General features: G+C 39.1%; 2 pseudogenes; both read left to right on the top strand.

Moving 5' to 3' along the window:
• Positions 1-8,389: 8,389 nt before the first annotated feature.
• Positions 8,390-9,017, top strand: LOC149172882 (uncharacterized; annotated as a pseudogene).
• Positions 9,018-11,429: 2,412 nt separating this feature from the next.
• LOC149172881 (putative disease resistance protein At4g10780) lies at positions 11,430-12,763 on the top strand (annotated as a pseudogene).
• The last annotated feature ends 4,511 nt before the right edge of the window (positions 12,764-17,274 follow it).

Genomic DNA, 17,274 nt, shown 5'->3' with positions numbered 1-17,274 from the left:
ATGCATGACTCTCAAATGCCTTACGAACTTTGCCAAGAAGATAGCACCAGCACTTGCCGATTCTGTTTTCGCAGGGAAACTAAAATCGGAGGTTGGCCAATCGACGCTCCTCCAGCCGATGTTGAATGCTTGCGATCTCAGAGAACAGATATATAGATAGTTAATTCCAAATTCAGTTTTAGTTTTAGTTTTGATTTATTTTGCCTTAGATGAGGACGGTCATTTAAACCTCCTCCTATATTTTGGTAATAAAATATTTTTAGTATTTAGGAAATATTATTTTAACCCCTCTCATGCATTTAGAGAAGGGTCCTGAAATTTGTCAAAAACATTTTCTCAGAACATGCACCTTCATAGGAGGTTTTGATGAATGAATGGAACAAGATTTATTGATATCTGTGTTTAATATCTGCTACTGAAATGCACTTTTGTACTCTTAGTAGATGTTGAATTAGGAAGAGATAAATCTGTATTGCTGAAGCTCATGAGTAGAACTTGTTATCAATGGTACTTTTATCTCTTAATGATTTCTGCTTATGTGTCCAAGTAATATCCTATGCTCAATTATTTATATATGAAAGCTTGAATGTTTGAGTTATTATTTGGCACTTTTGTACGGTAATGACTATTCTGTTTATGCTCAATATATGAATGACTTATTATGTGATATGTTTCTCACAATTGTTTCTGCTAACTTTTTATACGAACAATTCATTTTTATCGAATTCTTTTCTTGTAGTGATTGAATGATCTTTATTACCAATTGTTGTTAGAAATTATTTTAGATCGCATAAGTAAAAAGTTGAATCTCGGGTTAGTTTTAGACATAAATATTTCTGTTCATTAGAATACAATTGTATGTTTTAAATTAGACTTAGATTAAAAGCATTTTACTTAGAAATCTTTAGAAAATAGAAATATCAACTCTTATCAACACACACAAATTGGGAAACTGGTCCCATTATCCACAGTCGGACCCACCATCCCAAACGGAAAAGGAGCTTCTTTCAAGGTCCGGACCAGGTGGGTATCCCCTTGTTGTAGACCCGATTTTCGGGACTTCAACACGTGGGTGTATATAAATGGCTGCTAAGTTCCTATCATTGTTAAATCCTTTACACAATTTCAAGATATTTAACTTGTTCACATTTTTATAGAAATATCATTGTCATATAAAGGCGTTTGCAGTGAGTTTAAGGCGCTTTCATTTACAATCATTTAAGGGAGATGTGAAATTTTTTATTTTTAAATGTAATTTAATTTATTTATTATATCATATTTTTTATGATATATAGTTTTGTGAAAAACTTATAAAATTAAAACTGTGAAAGCATTTTTAAAAATGTTTAGTTCTTACTTTTTAGAAGTATTCAAATATTGATTTTAATTGTAATTGAAATTGAAGTTTTTTTAATTGTAATTTAAATGGAAGTTTAATGTTCACAAGATAATAATTAGTGATTAAAATTTTTATTATTATTAAAAAAAATAATGTAAAGTAAATATGTTTTCATATTTAAAAATATTTATATTTAATATTTGAGTTTTTCATATTATTTTTTATCATTACATATTTTTAATTTATAATATTATTTTTAAAACTTATAATAAAATTAAGCCCAACTTATCATTATTAAAATAGAATGTTATATTTTTTTGTTTTTTTAAGTAAATTCAATTCACCTAAATTTAAAGTAATGAATATCTATGTAAATTATAAATAAATATTTTTGCTTCTAGTATAAATAATAATCTTAGAAAATAAAAGAGGACATTCATGTGACATATGAAAGAGGGAGTGGGCGCAAGAGGGCAATAGCGATGACAGTTTCCTCAGAGTTTTACTTTTATTGTTTGTGCACATGCCCTACAGACATGTGGAGTTTCCATCGGATAATGATTGTGTTTTATCCACTTTTTATGTGTAACCTACAACTATTTGCCTTGTTTCTTAGCACTTTTGGCCTTCTTTTTCCTACTGGGTTTTCGAGGCTTTTGTTGGGCCTTTGAGCGGTTTGTGTTGGAGGTCATTGTCCAAAATTTATTCAAATGTGGGAAGGAGTTTCCCCCATCTATAGGGGACAAGGTTCTCTAGATTATGCGGTCGACACCTCATATTTTCAGGGTATTTGGGCCCAACTAGTGTCTTCTAGTCACGAGACTCGGGATGGGAGGGCTCTTAGCTAATTTCAATCAGATTTCTCAACTTCATTAGGTTCCTTAGCCCCATGTATCACAATGCCCCTTACACCTAGCAGTAATTTACCATTTTTTGTTATTTATTTTCAATTAGATATGGGCTCAGTGATAATGTCATTGTTGAGGGCTCCCAAGGGTTTTTGTTGCTTCCATGAAGCATTGATTATTCTCTATCGTCGGTTTCTTAGTCACAATTCAAAGAACCCTGTAATTTGGGGTTTGGTCCCCGTTGTTCTATTACTTTCCCTAGTGTATTACAGGGTCATGGTGACAATGAAGTCCTTCTCTTCCCCGAGGTGAACCATACACTTTTCCCACCCCACATTCCTTCGAACATCCCTACAATGAGCAGTGTTTTGATATAAGAAAATGATGAGAGGTTGCTTAATGAGGGTCTTAATTCTTAAAATCTAGGTAAAGTTTCATTTTCTACCTCTATTGGAGGCCTTGACAGAAAAGGATATAGTACGATTCATGGAAAATGAAAAAAGGAACATTGTGTGAAACAAACTGATGAATTAGAGATGGTTTGTCTCTAAGCACAAATATTTCTTTACAAAAGGAATATGGCCTTAGTTGGACCACAATGGTGGGTCGAATCAGGGAGAAATTTTATCTCTTTAGAGAAAGATTTCGGCGAAAATCACATGGAATCTCATTTTTCGACGCGTTTCAAACCAACTAGTGTGGTTCATCGTCAGGACCAAAGGTGAAGTTGGTGCTTAAAAAACCCTAGTTTGTGTAGTTTTTAGCCAAGGGGTAGATTCACGTCGTCTTATAGGATGATCTGGATGCTAAAGTTATTATGGGTAAGGTTTGGAAGTTGGACTCTACATAAAAGGGCTTCACTAGGGGAGAAATAACATACCATGTGCATTCATATTGGGGGATAAATATTGAGGAAAAAATGACATAATATATTGAGCATATAATAGGAGGAAAAGAGTTTTTATATTGGTATGTATAAAAAATGGAGATCAAATTAATGAAAAAATATAAAGGGGTATAAAATATGTTAATGAAAAAATGGACACCTTGTTGGCTTAGGGGGTCTTGAATCAAGTTCAGAGTTTGTTGCACCAACCAAAAAAACCCTACACTACTGGCCCTTTCGACAACAACTTGCGAAGCGCAAGCTGCAATCTCACTTGAAGTAGTATGGGGGGATGTTGGAACCAATTTTCTGCATCCAGAGATCAGTGTGATGCCTTTTAGCACCATATATCTACCTTTGCATAGATCTATAAGCCCCTAGGGCTCAGTACTACAACTCTATTTAAACAGCCTTTAAACCTTCGCGAAGGTCTAAAATTGGTCTTTGCGAACCCTTAACAATTAGTTTATCCACTTACTCACACCAGAAAAGAACCCTAAATTAGTGTTCTCTCAAATCTACTTAGGTTATAATTAAACATAACATAATTCATCTGAGTCTTCGTGAAAGTACTTAACATGCCTTGCGTACAATTATTAAGTCTTATTGAAGAGGATCGTGCATCATTAGATCAATATTCCATAAACATATTATTCATCAACAACATATGTCATAAGCGGAAGTAAACAATAATACACAAGATTTCTTCATAAACAACTCTTGATTGATTTCCAGTTTAGAATACAGACTCAAAACTACCGTGTGCACTTAGCTACAAGGGTCCATGCACTCAGTTGTGGACTCTACCTAGGCCTTTATGCACTCAACTGCAAAGACTTTCTCTAATAGCTGACCCACTTCTCTGCATTATCACTTTCTTCTCACTGACCCATTATATCTAATATTATCTTCTAACATGCCTGAGACTCTCTAAGATGCACCTATTTATACAGTCACATGGTCTGCAGACCATGGGTGGATCTCAAAGCTAACTCAACCTTTACAGAAACAAGGGGCTAAAACACCTTTCACTCTTAATCATATACGTGCTCTACATCCCCAAATCATGGAGACTTTACTTCATTTACAAAAAATACATCAAAACTTGGGTTATTTTAACCCCAAAACTGACCCAGGGTACCCCATCCCAACAGGCCCCCAACACAAATATCGTGACTCACCCTTGAGTTAGTCGGCTAGCATTGCAATCATGCTGCAAAGATCCCCCAGCTCCACCTAAACTACCGCAACCTTGGTAGCGCTCTGCCTTCTTGACCTAGTCAACTAACTTCTTTATAGTTGGGACTTCTGCAGCCAGCCTCATTGTCTAATGTGTTTGTTGCAAGCCCTTCAGCTTATCCTAGATGGTTGTCGTGATCTGATAATCTTCTTCTAAACATGGCTACAACCTGGTCTTAAGCAAGGCCTCCTTCTTCTGTGCTGCCTCTACCTGTGCGAGGAGATGCTTCCCCTCCTGTAGTTTAGCTAAGCACTGCGCTAGTGCAATGGAGTGCGTCGTTGCCCTAACTTCGTCATACTGCCAGTGTAGCTCCTTGATCTTTGTATTCAGTGTCTACAGGTTTGGATCCTCCTATAGATTTGTCATTGATTCCATGGCTTGCTCGAATAATGTCGAACAGTCAATGACTATGGCATCCAGGGTGGCCATTCCTTCTTTTATGGCGGCTCTGTGCTACTCCCGGAACTTAGGTGGATTCGTGGGCTGTAACTTTAACTGCAACTTTGTGATCTTCATATTGAGCTCAAATTGAACTCGACCAACCTCTGCCTTGGCTTCGTGCACACCAGTGGCTAATTTTCTAATCTTCGCTTCTGGTTGTGCATCCTCAGGTATATGAAGCTCAAACACTGTCTTGCATGCTTCTACGACTGCAAACTCCAGTCAAGAACTCTGTGCCTCCAGTGTATCCTTTTATTTTAAGGCTTGCGTCTTCTTAGAGAACACCTGCTCGTTGTTCACTCTATATTCACTAATGAGATTGAGAGTGCATTGCTCCCGAGCTCAATTCCTCTATGGCTCCTGCATGTAGCGTATGGAGAATCTCATTGGGGAGCATTGTTATGTTCAGCCTGATGTTCTTGATTGTGCTTAGGATGACGCAATCATCGGATGACTCTGTGCGAAGGGACCCTTCTGATAATGCAATAGATCTAAGGTCAAGGGCCCTTACCAACTTGGTTGCTTTTCTCATCCCAGGTGCCAAGCTCGCTTGTTTAGCGCTCGCTTGACTAGTGCCCACCTATATCCTACTTGCCTAGATCTGCAACTTGCGCAAATCCTTTTGGATAGTCCCCAACATCTACTTATTTTTTGCTTGAACTATTGCAGCACTTTAGTCATAGCGTCCCTTATTCTATTCCCGATCTCATTAAGATCACCCTCCATCAAGACCATGGCATCACCCTGCAACTTGTCTGATTTTTTCATCTACTGGGGACCTTCCTGCTGCCTCTTTCTACGCTTTTTCAAAATGAAGGGGGTGATCTGCCCCTCATCTCCTGTGTTGCCTTGCTCTGACATTTCTTCCTCCTTGGTATCTAGCAAAGGTGACTTTCCACTTCTTTGTGACTTGTGCTACTCCTTCTCTATCTTCTCCTTGGCAACACACTCTTTCTCCATTCAAGCCTTCTCTGTGGCTTCCTTCTCCCTTTGCACAACCAGGTTCTGCACATCTTGCTTAGCTACTTCCTTTATCTTCTGCATTATCAAACTTCCCGCACCCTTACTTGTTCCAGCATCTAAGTCTGAGGGGGTGCGCCACTCTGCTGGCCATCGCATGATTACCTCCTGCACATCTTTCTCTGTCACCAAATATGGCAACTCATTCCATTTATGTTGTGGTTCCTTCTGCGCTTGAATTTAAACTTTTTGGAAGTCAGCCTTGAATGCTGCATAGGTTGATAGCTATGTGTACAAGGTCAGGGACAACCTTAGGTGTTGGTTAATAGCCATGCGGAGGCTTGATTCCATTAGGACCCAAAATATCTTTGTCTCTATGATCCAAGTGAGGTCTTGTATCCCATAGAGATGCAAATTGTACTTCTTCTAGTAATCCTTCTTCAAGTGGAGGAAATTGGCTATCCTCTGGTAGTTCCCACGCAACCAATGCAATAGACAACAGCAACCAAGTGTAATGAAATGGCTTGGTTTCATCCTAGGCCTCGCAATAATTCGAGAGGAATTCCTAGCACATGCACCTAGACTAGTTGAACTACACACCCTTCACGCACTCAATAGCCAAGGATACTACTAGCGTCAGAACTTCATCTGTGCAACACTTTCTCATCACTTTCCTTGCTAAGATTTGCATGGTGATTTGTACTACTGGGTTTGTTATTGAGAGGATGGAATATCCTCCCGCTTTCTTCACAAGGTAAAATTCTTTCTTCATTCTTTCTTCTAGGTCCTTTTCCCCCATCTTTCTGCCAAACTCCTTGGTTGGATTCAATCCCTCGTATGGCAGGTGCGCGATCATGTGAACAAGCATGTCAGTGATGGGGATATGCCCTCCTAGCCATAATCACCCATCGTGCACCAAGGTGATCAGCTGGCACACACAAATTGTGTTGATAGGGGTGCGGTGATAATGTTACACCCACAACAGATTCAATAACCTCAAATTCTCCACACCACGAATCCATTCCACTATCTCTAATGCATTGACTCCTGACTCCGCGTAGTACATGTGCTTCATGTATTTGTCTATTACTAAGTGTGGAAACCTAGCATGATCTGTGAGGTCCCAATCCTCCATCTTTAGCAGTGGGATTCGCACAAGCCATGGACCTTCAAAGGGAACTTGCTTAGGCAGCAAGGGCGTAGAAATGGAAAACTTCTCTGAATCTAGATCCTTTGTGACCTTCCCCTTCTCTTTGCACGGAAGGATATTTTCGGGTAGATACGTGATGGGATCCACTCTCTCAACATCTATGTCCTCTGTACCCTGGCCTTCTACTGCCTCTAGGTCAACTACCTTCTCAGGCTGCTAATCCTTCTTTTGTTTCTGCACTACAAAATGATTCCTGGGGGATTCACGCACCAGTAGTGGCTTTTTCTTCTTATCCATCTTCAGTTTAAATTTTTGGGTTTCTCTTGCAGGGGTAGGCTTCGACCTAGGTGACCTCAGCGTCGTAGGCACAGGAGCCAGAGCTTTCATACTCACCACTTCTAGGGTGACTCCCTTAGAGGCAGCATCGCCACCAATACTCACTGTTTCTATAGGGCTTGGTCCAAGCATTTTTTCTAGAATGAGCTTCTAATTCAACTTAGACAACTTAGCAAATGCAGGGCTCACGACTAAATCCTCCCACTATGATTGGTTCATAGGCGATAGACAACAAATGTCAACAAAAACTTTAAGGGTACAAAGTGTTCTCTGTTGGACCTACATGCATAATTTATAGGGGGTTTTGAATTTAAATCCGACCATTCCCCCCAAATTCTGACAATTGATGTTATTTTGGTGAAAGATCTTCAAATATTTTGGCCTTAAATGCCACCAGCCCGCTCCTCTTAACTGTCTTCTAGCTATCAAGTCATTAACAGTGATTCCAACGGTCACTTTTTGGCTGTGTTGCGAAGCATCTTCCTTCATAGAGAAGCTTCATATGTCGCAACTTCACCATTTTCCATGCAGCTCGCCTACTATGTAGTCCTCCAAACTAGGCAGTGTAGTTTATAGTCCCGCATTCTCTTGCAACTACTTGGAGCACTAAGACTGTCCTGCCGCCATATAGTCATTGCACAGGATCTCTTGTATACAACTTCAATCAGCTCCATTCACTCTTCCTAGAAAAAGGTGCTCCTACATGGAAGAACTTATTGATCGATGCCTGATCGAAGTTTTGGAGGTTGGTTGGAATGGGCGAGTAGACAATTGCAAAATGCACGACTTGCTGCATGATTTTGTTGTTTCTGAGCAAAATAAATGTTTGATAAAACCTGGCATACAATTGGAAAGCATGCCAAGGATTGCGTAGAATTTCATTAATGAAAAATGAGATATCTACAATCAAGAAGGGCAACCAGTGTCCAACACTCTGAATTCTATTGCTATCTCATAATGTCTCTCTTACATCAATCTCCCCTAGCTTTTTTGACAATATGAGATATCTGTATGTGTTAGATTTAAATAGAAATTTCCATTACATCATTGCCCAAATATATTGGAAATTTAAATCTTTTAAAGTATCTAAATTTATCTTGGACGAGGATTCAGAAACTGCCCAAGTCCTAGAGTGGTCTCCGGCAGGTCCAATTTCTGGATATTAATGATATCGATGTAAAGAACTGCATGAAGGGATAGAAAAGCAAAAACATATGCTACATTTGAATTTAGTGTGGGGATTTAAATATTGCCCTGTGGGTATATCTAAGCTCATCTATCTACAGACATTGAATGGTGCCACTTTCACTCTTGGAAATTCACGCAGTGCCAGTGCCAGTGCCTTGCAATTGGGGGATCTCAAAGGATTGACCCTTATTCAACACTTATCAATAGTCTTTAAATCAAATAGTGATGATGTTAGAGTGGAGGATGAGGGGACTTTTCGGGGCATGACAAAGATGCAGACCCTAGATGTTCAATGTGTTCTTGGTACAAACCTTCATCTTCCAACGGACATGGAGGCCATGCAATACCTTGAAATAGTTCATCTTTACAATTGTGTGGTTCCTAAGTGGATTTTTTAGCTTCAGAATCTCATGGAGCTATCATTAGAATGACAGGCAAAAAGCTCCAGTGCAGATTTTAGAGGATTAGAAAAGATTCCCAATCTGAAAATGCTACACTTGGAGTGGAATACGAATCCAGACTTCATTGAATTTCAAAATGAGTTTGAGGAAGCAGAGGCATTTTCCAAACTGGAGTCGTCAGGTGAAAGATGCATAGCCTTTCTTGTGTCTAATCGTTTTTCACCATAAGCAATCAGATCTGATCCTTGTCGTTATTTCCCAGGGAAGATATGATCTTTAGTTCCCCGGCAACGGCGCCAAAAATGCTAGTCCTTACAATCTACTAGGCTAGAAAGGAAATCGAGAAGGGTAACCTCAAACCACTTCAGCTCAGTAGGGCTAGCTACTGAGCTGAAGTGGTTTGAGGTTTACCCTTCTCGATTTCCTTTTCATCCTAGGAGATTGTAAGGACTAACATGGAATAACAGGGTGAACCGTTTCTCTCTCCTCCATGTGGCAGTACCGAAAGGTGATGCGGCAAGTACGTAGGACACATGTCACTCAGTTTCGGCATTTTTAGCGGTCCTACGAGGGCATTTCTAGGTGACACATGTCACCACTCACAGGGTGACACATGGCAGTAATGATGTCACCCCCTGCAGATCGATGATCGATGATCGCATAGGTTAAAGCACTCCCACACCAAAGTTTCCAGGCTTGCAATTACGATATGCAAGGAATCATCCCGGATGCGATATTTCGTTTGACATATCTCAAGAGGACTTTGTGTCTGGATAGTCGGACTGTGATGTAAAAGAAGTAAGGTCCCTTCCTCTCCGTATTGTGATGGTTTTATAGTTCGTGGGCCCAATCCCACAGATTGACGACTGTAGGTATGACTGGGTGTTATCAAAAGCAGGTGCAAGATATCGTCGGGATGCAAGATTTTGTGTTACAAAGGAAAAAATCCCCCAAACACAGGTCTAAAGGTCTTGGCACCCAAAGGCTAAGCCCCTGGTTCACACCCCCGTACATATGAAGAAAACTACAAAAATGAGCCAGAGTGAAAAGGGCTAAAGGGGCTTGAGATATGCCTATTTCTCAATGTATTTTACAGCAAAGAGCAACATGGGAAAGTCCTCCATATTGCCACCAAGAGAACATCACCAGACAGAGCAAGGTACTGATAGTACAGGGCTTTAAAGGCGTGATAGGCCGACAGTTGTGGCATTAAGGGAAACAAGTGGTGCATTCAAAACTAACATGGGCCAATTTAGAAAAACCCACTCTGACATGGAATCAGGGTTGATGCTAACAAGAGTGAAAAGAGACTTCGTAGCTCAGAGGATTTAATTATAAGGCATGATGTCACATACAACAGAAGTGACAGAGGACAATTGGGCATCACAAGAGGCCATACCATGAGCAAACTACAACTTGAAGTAGAGGCGATCACAGGATGGGAACGAAGATATTTCATTTACTTCTCTGTCTGATTGTTTGCTTTTTTTTGTCCTAAAACATGCCTCTTCAATGAGGCAATTAATTCTATAATGCTTTTGGGCCTAAGAGCCATCCCGGCCAAGACTGCTAGTCAACATGAGAGCTGAGACTCGACTGAAGATATTTTTTGATGTAATTAATGTCCAAGCTTCCCCTTCAGAATAAATAAGAGGAAGAAAGACTTAACAAAGGTGTGCTTGCAGATAAGGCAAAGATCATATGTTCATCTTCAAAAGTCACAGATCTTGGGCATGGACAGCGATATTAAAGTGATTACTGAATGGATATTGAACAAAGACAACCCTCCAGTCCTTGTTGTTGTGGGCATGGGAGGGTACGACAAAACTCTTCTGCTCCAACATGTTTTCAACAGCGAAGTGTCCATAAACGCTTTGACTATTAGGTTTGGCTAGCAGTTTCTCATAAATTGTCTGTTAGAGAACTTCTCCATGATATCGTGAAGCAATTTGAGCGAAATGAGAGAGCCAAGCACTTCTAAGGAAACGATGAAAGTTTGGCCAACCGGAAAAATGATAAAAAAAGGGGCCGACCAACTAAATGATAAGATGTTGACAAACCTAGGTGAGGAGGAGCTTAGAGAGAACATTGACAGATTTTTAGATAAAAAAAACTGTCTATTTTTTGTTGATGACGTGTGGGATAGATCTGCTGAAGAGAAGATTGGGTTGCGATTCAGAAAGCAAGATAAGGTTGTGTTGATGACCCTTGAAGAAGAGGTTGCAAATGCTTTTGGGGCTGGACATCAAATTCTGCCTCCATGCTTTTCCAGATGGTGCACACCATTGTCCAGAGGCGCTAGACAAGATAGCCCATGAAATTGTTAATAGATGCAGTGGACTGTTGCTTGCCATCAAAACAATAGGAGCTTATTTGGCAACATCACTAGAGGGGCTTCCTAATTGTTGGGAATGGACCCTTCATCGTCTGAATGAAGAATATGTGATGAGAAATCGCATTATGCTGTCATTGAAGTTCAGCTACGAGGCTTTGCCTCATCATCTAAAACCTTGTTTTCTTTACTTCTCTGTTTTTGCTAAGAATACTCAGATAGAGTCCCAAGGTTTAGTGCATGCATGAATTGCTCAGGGATTTTTTTCTGTACAATTACGAGAAGCATATGATGTAGGTTGCTCCTACATGGAAGAACTTATTGAACAATACCTAATCAAAGTTTCAGAGGTTGGTTGGAGTGGGCGAGTAAACAGTTTCAAAATGCACGACTTGCTGCATTATTTAGTTGTTGACGAGCAAACTAAATGTTTGATAAAACCCGGAGTACAATTGGAAAGCATGCCAGGGGAAGAGTGCCGAGGATTGCGTAGAATTTCATTGATGAAAAATGAGATATCTACAATAAAAAAGGGCATCCAGTGTCTAGCACTCCGAATTCTATTGCTATCCGATAATCACCATCTAATATCAATCTCCCCGATTTTTCTTGACAATATGAGATATTTGTGTGTGTTAGATTTAAGTAGAAATTTCATCAGATCATTACCCAATTCTATTGGGAATTTAAAGCTTTTAAAGTATCTGAATTTATCTAGGACGTGGATTCGGGAACTACCCAACTCCTTGAGTGGTCTCCAGCAGCTCCAGTTTCTAGATCTTAAGGGGACCAATATAGAAAGGCTGCATTCATGGATAGAAAAGCAAAAACATGTGCTACATTTGAATTTAGGGTGGAGATTTGAACATTGCCCTATGGGTATATATAAGCTCATCTATCTATAGACATTGAATGGTGTCACTTTCACTCTTGGAAATTCATGCACTGCCAGTGCCAGTGCCTTGCAATTGAGGGATCTCAAAGGATTGACCCTTCTCCAACGCCTATCAATAGTCTTTACATCAAATAGTGATGATGTTAGAGTGCAGGACGAGGGGACTTTTCATGGCATGACAAAGATGCAGACCCTAGATGTTCAATGTTATCCTGGTACAAACCTTCACCTTCCAACGGACATGGAGGCCATGCAACGCCTTGAAATAGTTCATCTTGAGCATTCAGAATCTCATGGAGCTATCATTAACCAAGCCGCTAAATAGCTCCAATGAATATTTGAGGGTTAGAAAATATTCCCAATCTAAAAAAGCTACACTTGAAGTGGAACAGGAATCGAGATTTCATTGAATTTCTAAATGAGTTTGGGGAAGCAGGGGAATTTCCCCAAATGGAAGAGCTGGTCATAAAATGGTTTGCGTGTTTGACAAGAATTCCCTCATTCCATGAGGATGCAATGCTGAAATGGAAGTGTTTGAGAAAATGGTCGTGGTTCCCGTCGTTGGAGAATATGCCGGAAGGATTAACGAAGCCGAGGAATCTTAGAGAAGTAGAAGTAGAGATGCGCTCCCGGACAACTATCTGGAGGGCTTCGAGTGCAAGAAAAGCCATTGTTTGCAAAGTTTTAAAGACCACAGGATTAAGATCAAAGTGGAAGTATGCGATTGTCGCAATTTTAATAGATTAAGAGTGGTGTGAAATGTGGAGGATATGAATGATGATTAGAGATAAGATAGGAATATGTAAATGTAATGATATTTTATATAAAATCCTGATTTTTTTTTTTTACCCTACTAAAAAATAGGAACATGTAAATGTAATGATGTGTCAACATGCAACTTTACTGCTTTCAACATGCAAGCAACTTTAATAGGAATAAGATAGGAATATGTAAATGTAATGATGTGTCAACATGCAACTTGACTGCTTTCTTGTTTTATTTCTTTTGTTTTTACTTTTTAATAGCTTTATTGATTTTTACTACTTTCTTGTTTTATTTCTTTTGTTTTTACTTTTTGATAACTTCACTGATTTTTACTATTTTTCTGTTTATTTATATTTATTTAGAGCTTTAGTATTGTTATTTATTATTTTATTATTATTTATTATTTATTTACTATTACTATTTTTTATCTATTGTTTATTATTTATTTTCTTGTATTTTAATATTATATTATTATTATTATTATTATTATTATGATTTATTAATTTTATTTTTTATATTTTCCCCTAGGAAAAATCGTAATTTTATTAAAAATAACAAAATTACATTTTGTAGATGCAGAAGCGCATATGCAAATAGCAGCACAAAAGATTGTTGTCATAAACAAAACAAAACAAAACAAAAAAAATGAGAAAGAGATAATGTACATATGGGGAGGAAATTATGTTTTTCTCCCTTTTTTCTTCTCAACCTTTCGCCACTCCCCTTGAGTCTGTGAGGACGAAAAAAGTACGAGAGAAGAGTCCTCCATAGGGCAAGGATTGTCCTTGTCTGTATCAGAGTGATCTGGAGAATGTTGTCTTTTGGCTCCACTGGTGTCTGCTATATCTGGTATCTTCTCCGGCAAAGAGTCCATCATTTCCTGTGCTGCAAATTTCTCAGTTTCTGGCGACTTGTGTGTCTGATTGTTTGCTATGGGGATGGTTGTCATGGCTTCTTCCCCAATAGGAGCATCATCATGATCTGGTGGAGGGTTAGTTGCCTCCTCGTCCTCTGCTTCTTCTTCTGGATTCACTGTGCATTGCCAACCTCTTGGTTTTTGTGCTTGTTTCTTGTTTCTTCTAGTTTCTCCTTTGGCATGTGGACAGTTATGAAGAAGGTGACCTGTTTGTTGATAACCTCGACACCTGAAGGTCGTGTTTTCATAATCTAGTGGTTGTTTCCACTGCATGTTGTTATGGATCAGAATTATGCTATCAGGTATCCCTTGACTAAGATCTACCTCCACACAGATTCTAGCAAAATTGTGTATGCATCTTGCAATTCTTTCCATGTCTTGCTTGAGGTATTTACCTATCACTTTCCCCATTGCTTCGAAAAATTTGGGGAGCAGAAGTGTATCGAGAGGTTGTGTAACCTGACCCATATCGGCATTTTGGAAACCACCATAGTAGTGGGGTCAAAACCCGGGAACCAGGGGGTCATGAAGAGTCCTGCATTGCCCCAGAACCATGGCCCCTCATGGAGGACATATTCTTTTTCCTTGACCGTGTCGAATTTGACAATAAAAAAACCTTTGGAGCACAAATGGATGTCACAATTTGTTGTCCATGTGGAGAAGATCCATTGTCATAATGCATCTGTTTTGGGCCAAAAGCCATTGAATCTGCATATGACAGCCATTGTAGAGAAATCAATATAAAAGTTGTTTACCTCAGGCAGAGCGATTGTCAGTACTGGAGTCTGTGATCTTTGCTCCACAATATAAGGTCCAGGTAGATCTTGTGTTGGTGCTGGATTGTTGTTGGCTTCCCCCTTCCCTTTGACAGCATCCTTGAAAGAACCTGTGCCCTTTGAGCTAGATCCAAAGCTTCCACCTCTCAGCCTCGTGCTTAGTATGATGGTTGAGTCTCGCACAATTCCATAGTGTTGCACTGTGTATTTATCCTGTAAAATTTTTCCTACATATATCAAGCTTAGCAAGTTTGCTGAGATGCCTAAATATGCTTGTATTTCATACTTTATATCTTATATCAGCTTCCAAGTCCAGTTTTCTTGCATATCATACTCCCTGATAGGGTTCTAATAAAAATTTGTATCAGTTCCTAGTCGGGGTCCTTGGTGGCTAGTTTTTTTTTAGGCCTGGATCCTTCTGCTATTTGGGCCACCGAAGCAGTGAGGTGTGCAGGCTCACCGAGGTCATTTTTCAGATGCCCATTTATAATGCCCAAAGTTCCTGTTTGTATCAAGGAAACCCTGACCTCTCGATGTATGGCATTTTTGATAGGGAGAGCCCGAGTCATGAGTTTCTTCTCTTCCTTGATGTCATCAACCCACGTTTGTCCGGAGGAGAACAGGGGTGCAGCAAACCGCTTGACCCATGACCCTTTGCTCACTCCCCTTTCTTGCTTGTCGACCTCTCCCTTAATGTTTTGCCTGAGAACGGTGGATCGGTCTTCCTGGGTTAGATCAAGGGAGGGTAGGGGTTCAAACAGCCACATCGCCTTCAATCTATCGCGTGCATTGCTACCTTGCCTGACAGCTTCTCCCGTGATGTTTTGAACTGTGACCTGATATAGAGTAGGGTCTGGTTGATTTAAATATATCAACCTTAGGTGCTGTGGTATGGAGCCCTGTTCCACCCAGTGAATACTGCCTTGAGACAGGAAGGGAGAAACCTCCCCTGGCCGCTGTTTGAGTTGATCCGCCCCTTGGGAATCCTTTCCTGATAAAGATCCAGGCCAAGCCATTAACGGTGAAATGTGCTCGGCTATCCCAGCTGTCAGACTCCTTGTTGTTCCATTGCAGCTCTGATGTCTGGGTGCAGTGACAGTGCAAATCATCCCTTCTGAAACCCTAGCCATTGCGCTCTCCCAGCAGAAAGGTCCCATCATTTAAAAGAAGTCTATTATTTATTATTTATTATTAAGGTACATTACAAAAGGACATAGATTCCTTGGGATTTCCCAAGTGTTGTGAAACTTCCAAAGCTTGCTGGTTATACTAGTTCAGCAGAGGTTGTCGGCAAACATGAAGTAATAATAACAAAATAAAATGTTAAATAATTCAACTTAACTTCGAGACGAAGTTCCTTAAAGTGGGGGAGTATGTAATGTCCCTTAATAATAAATAATAAATAATATAATATAATATTAAAATACAAGAAAATAAATAAAAAATAGTAATAGTAAATAAATAATAAATAACAATACTAAAGCTTTAAATAAATATAAATAAACAGAAAAATAGCAAAAATCAGTAAAGCCATCAAAAAGTAAAAACAAAAGAAATAAAACGAGAAAGTAGTAAAGTTGCATGTTGACACATGGAGTGTGTGCATGTGGTTCCCCTTCCAATGTTTGCTCTATTTAATAGATGGTGAGGAAGATGAGAGGCATTCCATCATTCCATGATTCCATCATCCATTCTCTTGGGAGAATAGTGTTATGAGACAAAGGATTCCCTAGCAGTAGTACATTGATTGAGGGCTCGGGGGTGGCCAGTTGTAGCAAGATTTTGTGCAATTGAGCCTACGGTTGGGTGGAGATTCATCCCCAAGACTTTGTTTCAGTTAGAAGAATTCAACTAGCGTTCAACCCTAAAATCACAAGTGAGAAACATCATCACCACAGGTAAGTTGTCTCTACTCATATTTTTGAAATTTGATGTTAATTAGTTGATAAATTGCATGTTGATTATAAATCGCATGATTAATCTAATTAATTACATGTTTTTATTTCGGGGCTGTTACATATGGTATCAGAGCCTAGGTTCAACTCTTAGGGCCTATAGACATTTTAATGTAGAAAACTTCGATCTAAATGATTTAACGAAAAAAATAAATAAATAAATAAAAATTAAAAATAAATAAAATAATAATAATAATAATAATAATAATTTAAAAAAATAAAAAATTACAATCACATCCTAATGATTCTATCCACTTAAAAGGGAATATTACAGTCACATCCTTCCTTCCACAAAAAAAAAAAAAAAAAAAAAAAAAGTAAAAAAAAAAAAATCAATTGTTTTATCGCTGGGCTGTGACAAAGAAAACTTTCGAGTGTGGCTATGACTTGAAGCTTTTGACTCTAGTTGTGACTTATCACTCACATAATGTGGCTCTACAAGTTGCGGCTACAAATTTTCTCATTGTCCCTCTTTGGCTTTGGCTCTATCCTCAATTCTGCCAAAAGTGTAGGATCTGCAGATGCAAGAATGCCATTGAATTTATTGAAAGAGCACAGTACACTGCTCACACCTCCATCCTTAACGCACGTCTCAAATGGCAGTTGGAAAGTATCCATTATGTCTTGTTGAGTAACCACAGCATCAAAGTCAAAGTGACTGAAGCTCTGCCCAGAGTCAAGATCATAGGCAGTGTCACGTCTGGGTGATCTCCATAGGCATGTTTTCTCTTTAATTACATTACACAGTTGCCTTCAATAAAATCTCACTTCACAGGTAACCATTCATCATATCAAGACCATGCCAAATCCCATGCACTATGCACAATATAATTGCATGAACTGTTT

Source organism: Pinus tabuliformis, chromosome 4_2 (assembly GCF_031772625.1).
Source record: "Pinus tabuliformis cultivar Carrire ecotype Pingquan chromosome 4_2, CPIR1, whole genome shotgun sequence".
Taxonomy (NCBI): Eukaryota; Viridiplantae; Streptophyta; class Pinopsida; order Pinales; family Pinaceae; genus Pinus; species Pinus tabuliformis.
This window is presented reverse-complemented; position numbering and strand designations above follow the sequence as displayed.